The sequence below is a fragment of the Lactuca sativa genome, chromosome 4 (genome assembly GCF_002870075.4).
Source record: "Lactuca sativa cultivar Salinas chromosome 4, Lsat_Salinas_v11, whole genome shotgun sequence".
NCBI classification, from domain to species: domain Eukaryota; kingdom Viridiplantae; phylum Streptophyta; class Magnoliopsida; order Asterales; family Asteraceae; genus Lactuca; species Lactuca sativa.
This window is the reverse complement of record NC_056626.2, coordinates 351685854-351696383: the sequence shown is the minus strand read 5'-3', so window position 1 is coordinate 351696383 and position 10530 is coordinate 351685854.

Below are 10530 nucleotides of genomic sequence, written 5' to 3'. Positions count from 1 at the left end.
ATATATATATATATATATATATATATATATATATATATATATATATATATATATGTATGTATATATTGTTCATGTATCCCTCTGGGGAACGTTTAGAAAGAAGTCAAACTAACATCGGGCTTGGCCTAGTCAGAACCTAGTCCGGGTCTTCGCCAACGCGATAAGCGTTGATATGGCAACTAAGGTGCATAACCGCGCTTTAACCCCTTCTCCTGGAAGTTACATCCCAGCAAATGTGGGACCAATCAGAGAGTCCCACTCGCTCATTAGACGATAGCCACAATCTTCGTAAACATTTAGATGATCCCCTCCCAGCCTATGTGGGGATGAGGCACAAGACGTGACGAAGGGCCCTCTAATATGGGTCCTCCACGTCGCACCTCACGAGGGAATTATCTTTTTCCTAAAATCTTCTACCATCTATTTCAGATCTCATACTGACTTGATCGATGGAGCTTCGTCCCGAGAACTCCTCTGGGACGTCGACTAACGGTCATTTCTCTCTTGCACTGTGATAACAGGAGAAGATACTCAGACAGATCCCTCCAGTAGTTCTGACTCCATGCTCTCCAACATATCACAACATTTGGCGCCATTTGGGCGTATATTCAGAGTGATACATCCACGAATAAAACCTAAAAAGCAACAATGGCAGGTGATATCCCATTAACATCAAGGAAAACGGGGAAAAGTCCGTTGCACCCAATCCAATCACTCGACGACGGGAACACTTTTGTTCAGGAGGAGCAAGCTTCAGTCCACACACCAATCTCACAGACACCTTCCAGTTCGGTGGCAGCTTCCATAGCCAATTTATGGTGCCCAACAACCAGCACAGCCCCACAAATAGCAATTGTAACCATAACTCCTCAAATCATCGTAACGATGCAAACAGAGATCCGTTCATTGCAACAAAAATCCTTCCCTCACTCTCCTAGCACCGGAATCGGGATCCCTCATACCATTAAGATGCAGCCATAATATTCCTCGACGGTCCACCCACATGCTGCTATAGTAGGGTTGTCTCATGTGCCGATATTTGCACAACAACTGCCGGTCTTTAACCAGCTTGCACAATAGACGCTAGAGGCAACCCCTGCATTGTCTCAGCTACAAGTAACATGCGTGCAGACTCCGTCCAGCTAGGGTCCTTGCCCTTATGGATCCGGCGTCCAGTTCCTGGTAGCATCTAAATTTAACCCCTTTATAGCCACCAATCAACTGTTCAACCCATACACGGAATAGTACACATGAGTAAGCCCATACCTAGTTCCCCCGACAGGGCAATATGCAATCCAGAACTTTGGATTACAACCGAGCCTACATCAATCTCAACCATACATCTCACATGTGGTCATGCATAACCAGATGTATGCGAGCCCTTACCAGATGGAGCAACACATGGCTTATGGTGGTATGCCATATTCGTACATGGACAACCCCATGTGAAACGCAAGTTGCAACTTCAGCCATAAACTCCTGCAGTACGAGATCCCGCACACTACGATGATTCCAAACATGCCAAAGTATGACAGAACTACAGACCTAAATGACCACGTCGACAACTATGAGTGGACGATGACATCTCTTAAGATGGATCGTCGCTACACCTGCACGTATTTCCCTTGTACATTAATAAGAAACGCAGACAAGTAGTTCAAGTCTCTAAGGCCAGACATTATCTCAAACTTTGAGCAACTAAAATACCTTTTCCTCAATAACTTCATGCAATTGAGAAAAGGAAAAGGGGACGCCAACTCCGTAATGGCGTGCAAGAAAAAAGAAGGAGAATTGATCCGTGATTACTACGACTGGTTCACACTAGCTACCCTGAACGTCTCGGGACACGAAGAGTTCCTGGTGACAGGCGCCTTCGCCCAAGGCCTGCTTCTTGGACCCCTATCAAGGAAAATGCAACGAATAGTTCCCAGATCCAGGGACGAACTCTAGTTCTGTGTGGAAAAATACCTGCGTCAAATCGAGGGGGAGGAACGAAAACAGGCCAATCTCAAAGTCGTGGCCAACACTTATCTCAAACAGGAGGAAATGGAGTCCTGGCCAAGCCCAGTTCAGCAAGAAAAGCATGACGACAACTAGCAGAGATAGAACCGCCGTTCCAGGCACATGTCATGGAGGTATAGACCATTCAAAATGGATGACAACAGAAGTAGCAACATCGATGTCCACGCAATCAATAAGACACCAGCCAAGGAGAATAAAGAAAAAACCAAGTTCTGTGAGTACCATTGAAGCAAAACGCACGACACCAATGAGTGTATAGTGTTGAAGTTAGAGATTGATGAGAAACAATTGGTGGGAAATATAGTCAACATAGCAAAGGACCTCAGGGCAAGATTTGATGGGGAAAAGTACCCGCCCAAAAATTGAAAAGAATGGGGCAAGGATAACGAAAGAAGGGCCGAGATACTCACCATCACAGGACCCCATCCATGTAGCAATTGCCAAAGCTAGTACGTAGGCGCACATGTATACCACCAAAACATGATCAACATAGAATTCTTAGTGAATGACCCTAGGCTAGAACAATGGGGCCCCAATGATCCGTTGCATGTCACCGGATTCGTCGGTCAACACCGTGTGGAACAAGTGTACATCGACAACGGGAACAGTGTCAACGTGATCTACAAACACTGCCTTCGTCAACTGCTAATCGACTGGAAAGAGCACATCCAGCCGCCGTGCTAGGGCCTGTTAGTTTGATTCAAAGGTCATGGCGTTTGGCCAATGGGAACAGTCAAGCTCCCATTCACACTGGTCAGGCACGATGGGGCAGAGAGATGACGAGGGTGCTTGAATTCTTGGTTGTCGAATGCCAGGCTGAGCACAACGTTCTCCTAGGCCGACCCGCGCTTTACCAGCTGCAAGCAATACCCTCCTCAGTGTTCTTAAATTCAGCACGAGCCATGGGTCTACAGCGGTAGTGGCGAACATGCCAATAATTGGGCTCGATACCCAATGAGGAGCAAGGCAAGAAACCCAATTACGCCAAAACGGATGTCGCCAAAGAAAGGAAGGCTCACACAGGAAACTCATTGTGGTACAGGAGCCAGTCTACGAAACCAAGAAAATGCGGCAAGATGTGTTCAGTCGGCTCACAATGTCTCTCCCAGGAGAGGGAATTAAAGCCTACCCAAGAATCTCTCAGCCAGAATACAGAGAAACGATTGCTTGTAAGAAAAGGCAACTGCCCGACCCACAATTGACGATCAGGCGATGCCCACCAGAAGAACAACTTGGACTTCGAAGCAAATCTTGGCCGGTGTCAGGCACGAACCAAGTTTCCTCAGAACGGAAGACACAAATGCAAAAAAAAAAAAAAAAAAAAAACAGCAACAACAGAGTTGGAATGCCGTTCTCCTTAACATGTATTTTTCCCATAGAAGAGTGCTTGCTAAGGCCCCCGGTAGGCAAAACAACACCTTCACTAATAGAGTAAAATGCACGGAGGATGGGTATGCTGAAACGCGCAAGTGGTACTCTCACTCGGTCAAGGGGAGGTGCTTCCTACGGCTGCAACATGCACCGGGTCGCAAAGAAAGATAAACGGAAGCACCCCTAGCGTACGAAAAAGAACAAGTCACTCCCTGACGTCGAGTCCTGCTGGGGAAAAAGAGAGGAAGCCCCAACCTATGAAGACTCACCTTCATCAGGTGTAGAAAAGATTTCAAAGCCTAACAAGGAGTATAGTCTAACTCTACACATGATAACCATACTCTAGGTGCTGAAGCAAAGACCGGGCCTACGCCCTGACACTTAGATATTCAGGGTCAAATGTCTCATGTCTTTCTTTTTTTATATCTAGAAATAATATAATTTGCTTCTTGAAAAAGCTTTCCAGAATTATGTATTGCAAAAACCCAAAGTATAGAGGTTGTGCATGTAGTAACAACGGCTGATCACCTATGCTACTTGAGCAAAATCCATGCAAGGATGCAACCGTAGGTCTTAAAAGAGTCCTAATATTTACCTGCAATGTACCAATAAACATCTCAGAACTGAGAATGTATAAATCAAAAGTAACGGCATAGTACAACGGGTTCTAAAAGATTCGTAACCTTTCCTCTGATTTCACAACAGTAAAAGGCCTTGAGGTGACGACCTCGGCCTATGTACTGGCAGCTAGACCATACAATACAGTCTTCAGTAGTGACTAACATTGCATGGCTTAACACATAAGGCCTAACTAAAAAAACGAGCCAATAGAGCATAGCTGAATAATAGAGAATATGCGATGTCGAAAGCACGCAAACCCTGGAACAAAGGAGTGTGCAACAGAATTGTCTTTCCTCAACGACATCATAAGACAAATCATGATATATGTGTTAACATGCCACAACAATGTGTATACATACAAATAGAAAATGGAAGAGAATACTTCCATACAAAGTACAAAATGAAGTACATAGTTTATGGTAGCTAACATTCTTTATTATATCCATAATACATACAAAGGAAACTACACAACAAACAAAAGGGCAAAACACAAATTAGCCCTCAGAATATGAAGAAGAACCTCCTGGATCCGACCTTCAACAAAACGGGGGAAGCCGTCATAATCCAGCTCCCCCAAGCAAAAGAGGCCCGCGAAATCTGTCTCATCCAGGGATGATCGAGCAGCATCCACCTCTTCTCAAAGTTTTACGTTAATTAAAGGGTACGTCTGGACAAGGGTTGTTCTTACCTGCTACTAGTAATCTTAATCCTTTTCAGCATATTATGATGTGAGTTAGTTGAGTTGTCCCACGACTAGACGATATTGCACTAGATAATTCATGAGTCTAGGCTGATCACCATTGTCGTGGAGGACCAAGAAACAAAGTTTAGTAGCTCGATCTTCAGCATAAGCGAAATAAAGAGCTATGAAAACTATTGTTTGTAAAGTATTGTCGCTAAGATGTCTCTTACAAGATTTGGATGCTACCCAACATGAAGGCACTCCTTAAATCTGTGATCGATAATGAAGTTGTGCGTCATATTGTAGTTAATCCTATTTTTCCTAAAAGGGCGAAACATATAGAAATGGACTGCTATTTTATTCACCAAATCTCTTGGTCCTTATCGTTTTCAATTTCTTTGTAGCAGTTGGATGTCCGTGTTCTTTGCAATCCAACTTGAGATGGAGTGTTGAGATGTATATCACGTTTCCTTATTCCACAAGGTTACTTGTTTCCTAAGTATGCAGTTCTTCCTTATCTAGTTTTACATTCCGTTTAGAATTATTTGTTTACCCTATAAATATAAGGATTGTAATCGCGTATTCTCAATTAATAGAATCAGTTTTCATTCTCAAAATATATTATACAACCAAACCATTCTTACCAAATTATCATCCTTGAATTTGAAAAGCACCATTTAATTCTAGAAAGTTAATAGCAATCAAGTGAATCCCACAACATATTGAATGAATGTTTATGAGCCAATTACAACTACAACATCAACCAAAAATTGGAAATATGTTTAGTTGGTTGTATTTGCAGTTAAGAAAATTAATAAGTTGTAAGTTTTCTGCACTCCTTACTCTTTTTCTTCTGATATATTTCCCTGGGTTGTTGTCCTTGAAGTCAACCAGCTGATCAAAAAAATATGCTTCAACTAACAAGAAAAAAGGTATCAATATGTGGATTATCAGGCCCATGAAATGCATCTTGGAGAATGCTATTCCCTTATATGGCAACCTTTTCATTCTGTAACATCCCAAAATTCAAGGCCAAAAATTTCATTTTTAAATAAGTTATTACATAAAACTATCAGTATAAAAACATTCCTTATAATATCTCGTGACAAACCAAAGTGTCGGTAATCAAAACATTTTATCATAAAACCATATCAGAGTGTAATCCCAAAGATCTCATGTGCGGAAAACACAGTTTGATGTGCTGCGATCGAGCCGACTCCTTTCCTTGAAAACAAAATACCTGAAACCAAAACTGAAAACAGTAAGCACGAAGCTTAGTAAGTTCCCTAGATACCACATACCATACAAACCAACTGATCCATACATGCCATACATAGCCAAGAGCCATACATAACCAACATATCCATAATCAGGTAAGGGGCTATGTGCCAAACATAGTCTTGCCAAGGTGCTATGTGCCAAACATAGTCTTGCTAGGGTGCTATGTGCCAAACATAGTGTCACACCCCAAAACCAAGAACGGCGGATACGTTCTGGGGCGGAGGACGTCATGTAAAGTATCACAACACAGTATAACAGTAAATAAGCAAACAACATCATCCATTGCATTAAATATATAATTTTAATTCAAGTGTTCTGTACAGTTATAGACACCAAAAAGTAAATCAAAATAATAAGATGAGTCTTGTATGCGCTCCATCTTCTCAAAAGCTGGCCTCGTTACCTGTCTACTGTCGACCTGAGATAACAAGTTATTTTGAAAGAGTTTATCAGCATTAAGCTGGTGAGTTCATAAGTTATAAGTATGAGTTTGTAAAAGTATGTAAATGTTTGTAAGTGTTTGTAAAAGCTTGAATCTCTTAGAAAAACCTATATTTTCTATTAAAGTAGCCTTCTACCAAGGCTTAACTGTTCCGTATGTTCATTTGTTGTAAAAGTGTGTAATTTCCCAAGTGTAACTATCATTAACAAAATATAGTTTGTACATTAATGTTTAAGTAAAATAATCACTAAATATATGTAAAGGGTAAATTCCTGTAGCACTGTAGTGTTGTATTATAGGAACTACTGCTGTACTAACTACCTTAAACCGGATTTATATTAAGGTATCATGTGATTAATTGCACCATACTATTGACTGGTAACAATGACATACGAATGGTCGTAAAAAGAAATGACGTTTGGTACCCGCAGACCTACAGGTCCGGCAGTAGCTAGCAGCAAGGTGTAGGTTAGTCAATCCAGTATAGATCTATACACAAACTCACGCTCTCCCTTCAAGAGACTCTGGCTACAACACAGTCCATGACATTTAAGTCATGCTCCGATTCAGATCACAATGGTTAACGTATTCATGTATATGTAATGTAATGTTACTCGTTCTAGTATAGTTGTATATGTTCTCCTTCTAGTATAGTTGTATATGTTCTCTTTCTAGTATAGTTGTATATGTTCTCTTTCTAGTATAGTTGTATATATTCTTCCTCTAGTATAGTTGTATATGTTCTTCCTCTAGTATAGTTGTATATGTTCTCTTTCTAGTATAGTTGTATATGTTCTTCCTCTAGTATAGTTGTATATGTTCTTCCTCTAGTATAGTTGTATATGTTCTTATTGAAATGTAATGTACATGTTCTCATAGTAATAAGTATTGACTCATGAATGAACTGACTCATTGATCTAGCAATAGTATAAGTATGATCCTGTGCTACCCCGATGGTAGGCTACAAATAATGTAACTAGTACGCATGAATATGGAAGCACTTTTATGTCTATATATGTACACATGATATATAATCAATATTTAAACGACCTTCGGACGAGTACCCGATATCCTATCAGACCACATCCAAATCGAGGAAAAGGAAACAAAGTGGATAGCCTTCCTAAGTCTTTTAAACATTACTTATATAATTATACATATACGGGCATGCAATTTATAATAAGTGTAACATAGTTTAACTAAAAGTATTTGATAAGTAAAACAGTTTGTAAAGCAAATTGAAGTAAAATAGTTTGATAAACAGTTTGAACAGTAGTAAAATCATTGGTTTTGTAGTTATTAATCACATGTGATTGATGTAATAACTACAAATATTCAACTTGTATTCCCCCCATAAAAGAATTTAAAACATTTAAAAGTATTTCAAAGGTTAATTAAAGGGGTATGAACTCACTTGTGGTGAGTGGATTGGATTGAAGTGTCAGGTACACTGCTAGGTGACAAATGAAGACTTGTACACACGCACGAGCCTAGTTATCATATAATGAACATATATATAACTAATTAGCCAAATTATAACTAACAAATTAAGTTGGGACACCCTAGAACATGAAAACACTTTGGTTCAAGTGTTAAAGATCACAAGGATTGCATCCAAGTGTTAGCAAAGCAAGGCTAGGGTGTTTAGGGTTAAAGGGTAAACTCCTTTGGAGTTTACGGTTTTGGTGGTCAAGACCTAGGGAGTTTACGGCAGTAAAAACTAGAGTTTACGGTCGTAAACTCTAGTCTTAAGGTCCAAGTGTTGTTTTGTGGTTTAGCAACCCTTTTGAAGCAATTCTACTAAGTAGTTTGGCCTTTGGAATGGACTAGGGCAACAAAACACCCTCTTTGAGGAGTTTACGGCCTAATGGCATTTTCCTTTGGGTTTACTACCGTAAACCCTTATGGAGGAGTGCATAGCCATGTTTTCAAGTCCCTAACATAATTAAACAAGTGTATGTGCTAGTTTCTAAGCCTAAGGAAGGAAAATGACCAACTTGTACATACTTTAGGGTGTTTACGGTTTTAGGAGATCCCCAAACCGTAAATACCTATATTTGTTGGTTTTTGATGTTTTTCAAAGCTTAGACACATCCAAGGAAGGTTTAATCATTTCAAGGAATGCTTAAACATCAAACTAGGGCTTAGATAGGGACTTAGGCACACTTTGGTGCACTTTATGGTGTTTATGGCCCAAGCATCACCTTGGACCGTGAACACCTGTAGCCTTGTGTTCTTGACATATTTTCTTGATGTTCAAATGTAATACTAGCATAAAATCACTCAAGGATGAAAGCACTTACTATTAGAAGGCTTGATTTGAGCTAAAAATGCCAAGAACACTTAGTGTGTGTTCTTGGTGTTTTGGAAATCTAGTCAAAATAAGAATATGGTTGGATGATTAGATGTATAAACACTAGATTAAGTGTTTTACTAACTTGAAATGGTTAGAACACTTACAGGATTGAAGATTTGGAATTAAATCTTGGATGATACTTGAGAGTGTTTTTAGAGTTTACTCTTTTGTAAATCTTGGAGAGTAAACACAATAACTAGACTATTAGGGAGTAAACTCATACATAGGTATGAGTTTACGGTTTTTGGGTGAATTTTCAACCCAAACATAAATGTTTGGTCGGCTGAATCTAATACGCGAGGTGTTTGCGGTTTTCAAAAATTAAAACCCGAGACGACACTTTCTTTCACCCGTTCGTTTAAAAATAATAATAAAATAATCAAACAAACTTTATATTTCTTAAAAATAAGAATTAATTACATTAACTTATGACACGAAGTGGTTGACTTTTAGGGTTTGATTGAATGGGAATTTCATGTTGTCACATCATCCCCCTGTTAAGGGAATTTCGTCCCGAAATTAAAGTCTAAAGAATTAAAGTAGTTACAAATAACTAAGCAAAGAGATGAGGGTATTTCAGTTTCATCTGATCCTCACACTCCCAAGTGAATTCTAGTCCTCGCTTGGCGTTCCTGCGAACCTTCACTATTGGGATACGGCTTTGCTTCGTCTGCTTGACTGCTCGGTCCATGACCTCTACTGGTTCTTCCACGAAGTTGAGGCTCTCGTTGATCTCGATCTCGTCGAGTGGGATTACAAGAGTCTCGTCGGAAAAACACTTCTTCAAGTTAGATACATGGAATGTAGAATGTACGTTACGAAGTTTGTCGGGTAGATTGAGCTTGTAAGCTATAGGGCCGATTCTCGCGAGAATCTTGAAGGGACCTATATATCTTGGATTAAGCTTCCCACGCTTACCGAAGCGTATCAATCCCTTCCAAGGTGAGACTTTAAGAAGGACTCGGTCTCCCACCTGGAATTCCAAAGGCTTCCTTCGCTTATTAGCGTAGCTCTTCTGTCGGTGTCTAGAGGCTTTAAATCATTCACGAATCTGAATGATCTTCTCTGTTGTTTCCCAAATGATTTCCGGACCTGTGAGAGTACTGTCAGAAACTTGCCCCTAGCTAATTGGGTATCACCCACTTTAGCCCAGCATAGAGGGGATCTGCACTTACGGCCATAGAGGGCTTCAAATGGAGCAGCCTTGATGCTCGTGTGATAACTGTTATTGTAGGAAAACTCGACAAGGGGTAAATGAGTATCCCATGCCTTTCCAAAGTTGATGACACAGGCTCTCAACATATCTTCCAGTCTTTGGATGGTCCTCTCACTTTTTCCGTCGGTCTGTGGATGGTAGGCTGTGCTCATGTCCAGCCTTGTTCCCAGGGAATGTTGTAGCGATTGCTAGAATCTTGAGGTGAACCTACTATCTCTATCGGAGATAATGGACATAGGTACACCATGTAGTTGTACGATTTCCCTAATATATATTCTCGTAAGCTTCTCCATCTTGTCAGTTTCTTTGATAGGCAGGAAGTGTGCAGACTTGGTCAATCTATCGACGATGACCCATATGGTATCAAGTCCACCCGTTGTCTTGGGTAACTTGGTTATGAAATCCATAGTGATCCGCTCCCACTTCCATTCTGGAATCTCCGGTTGTTGTAATAAACCGGAGGGCTTCTGGTACTCGACCTTAACCTTTACGCAAGTAAGGCATTTACTTACGAAGGTAGCAATTTCTGCTTTCATATT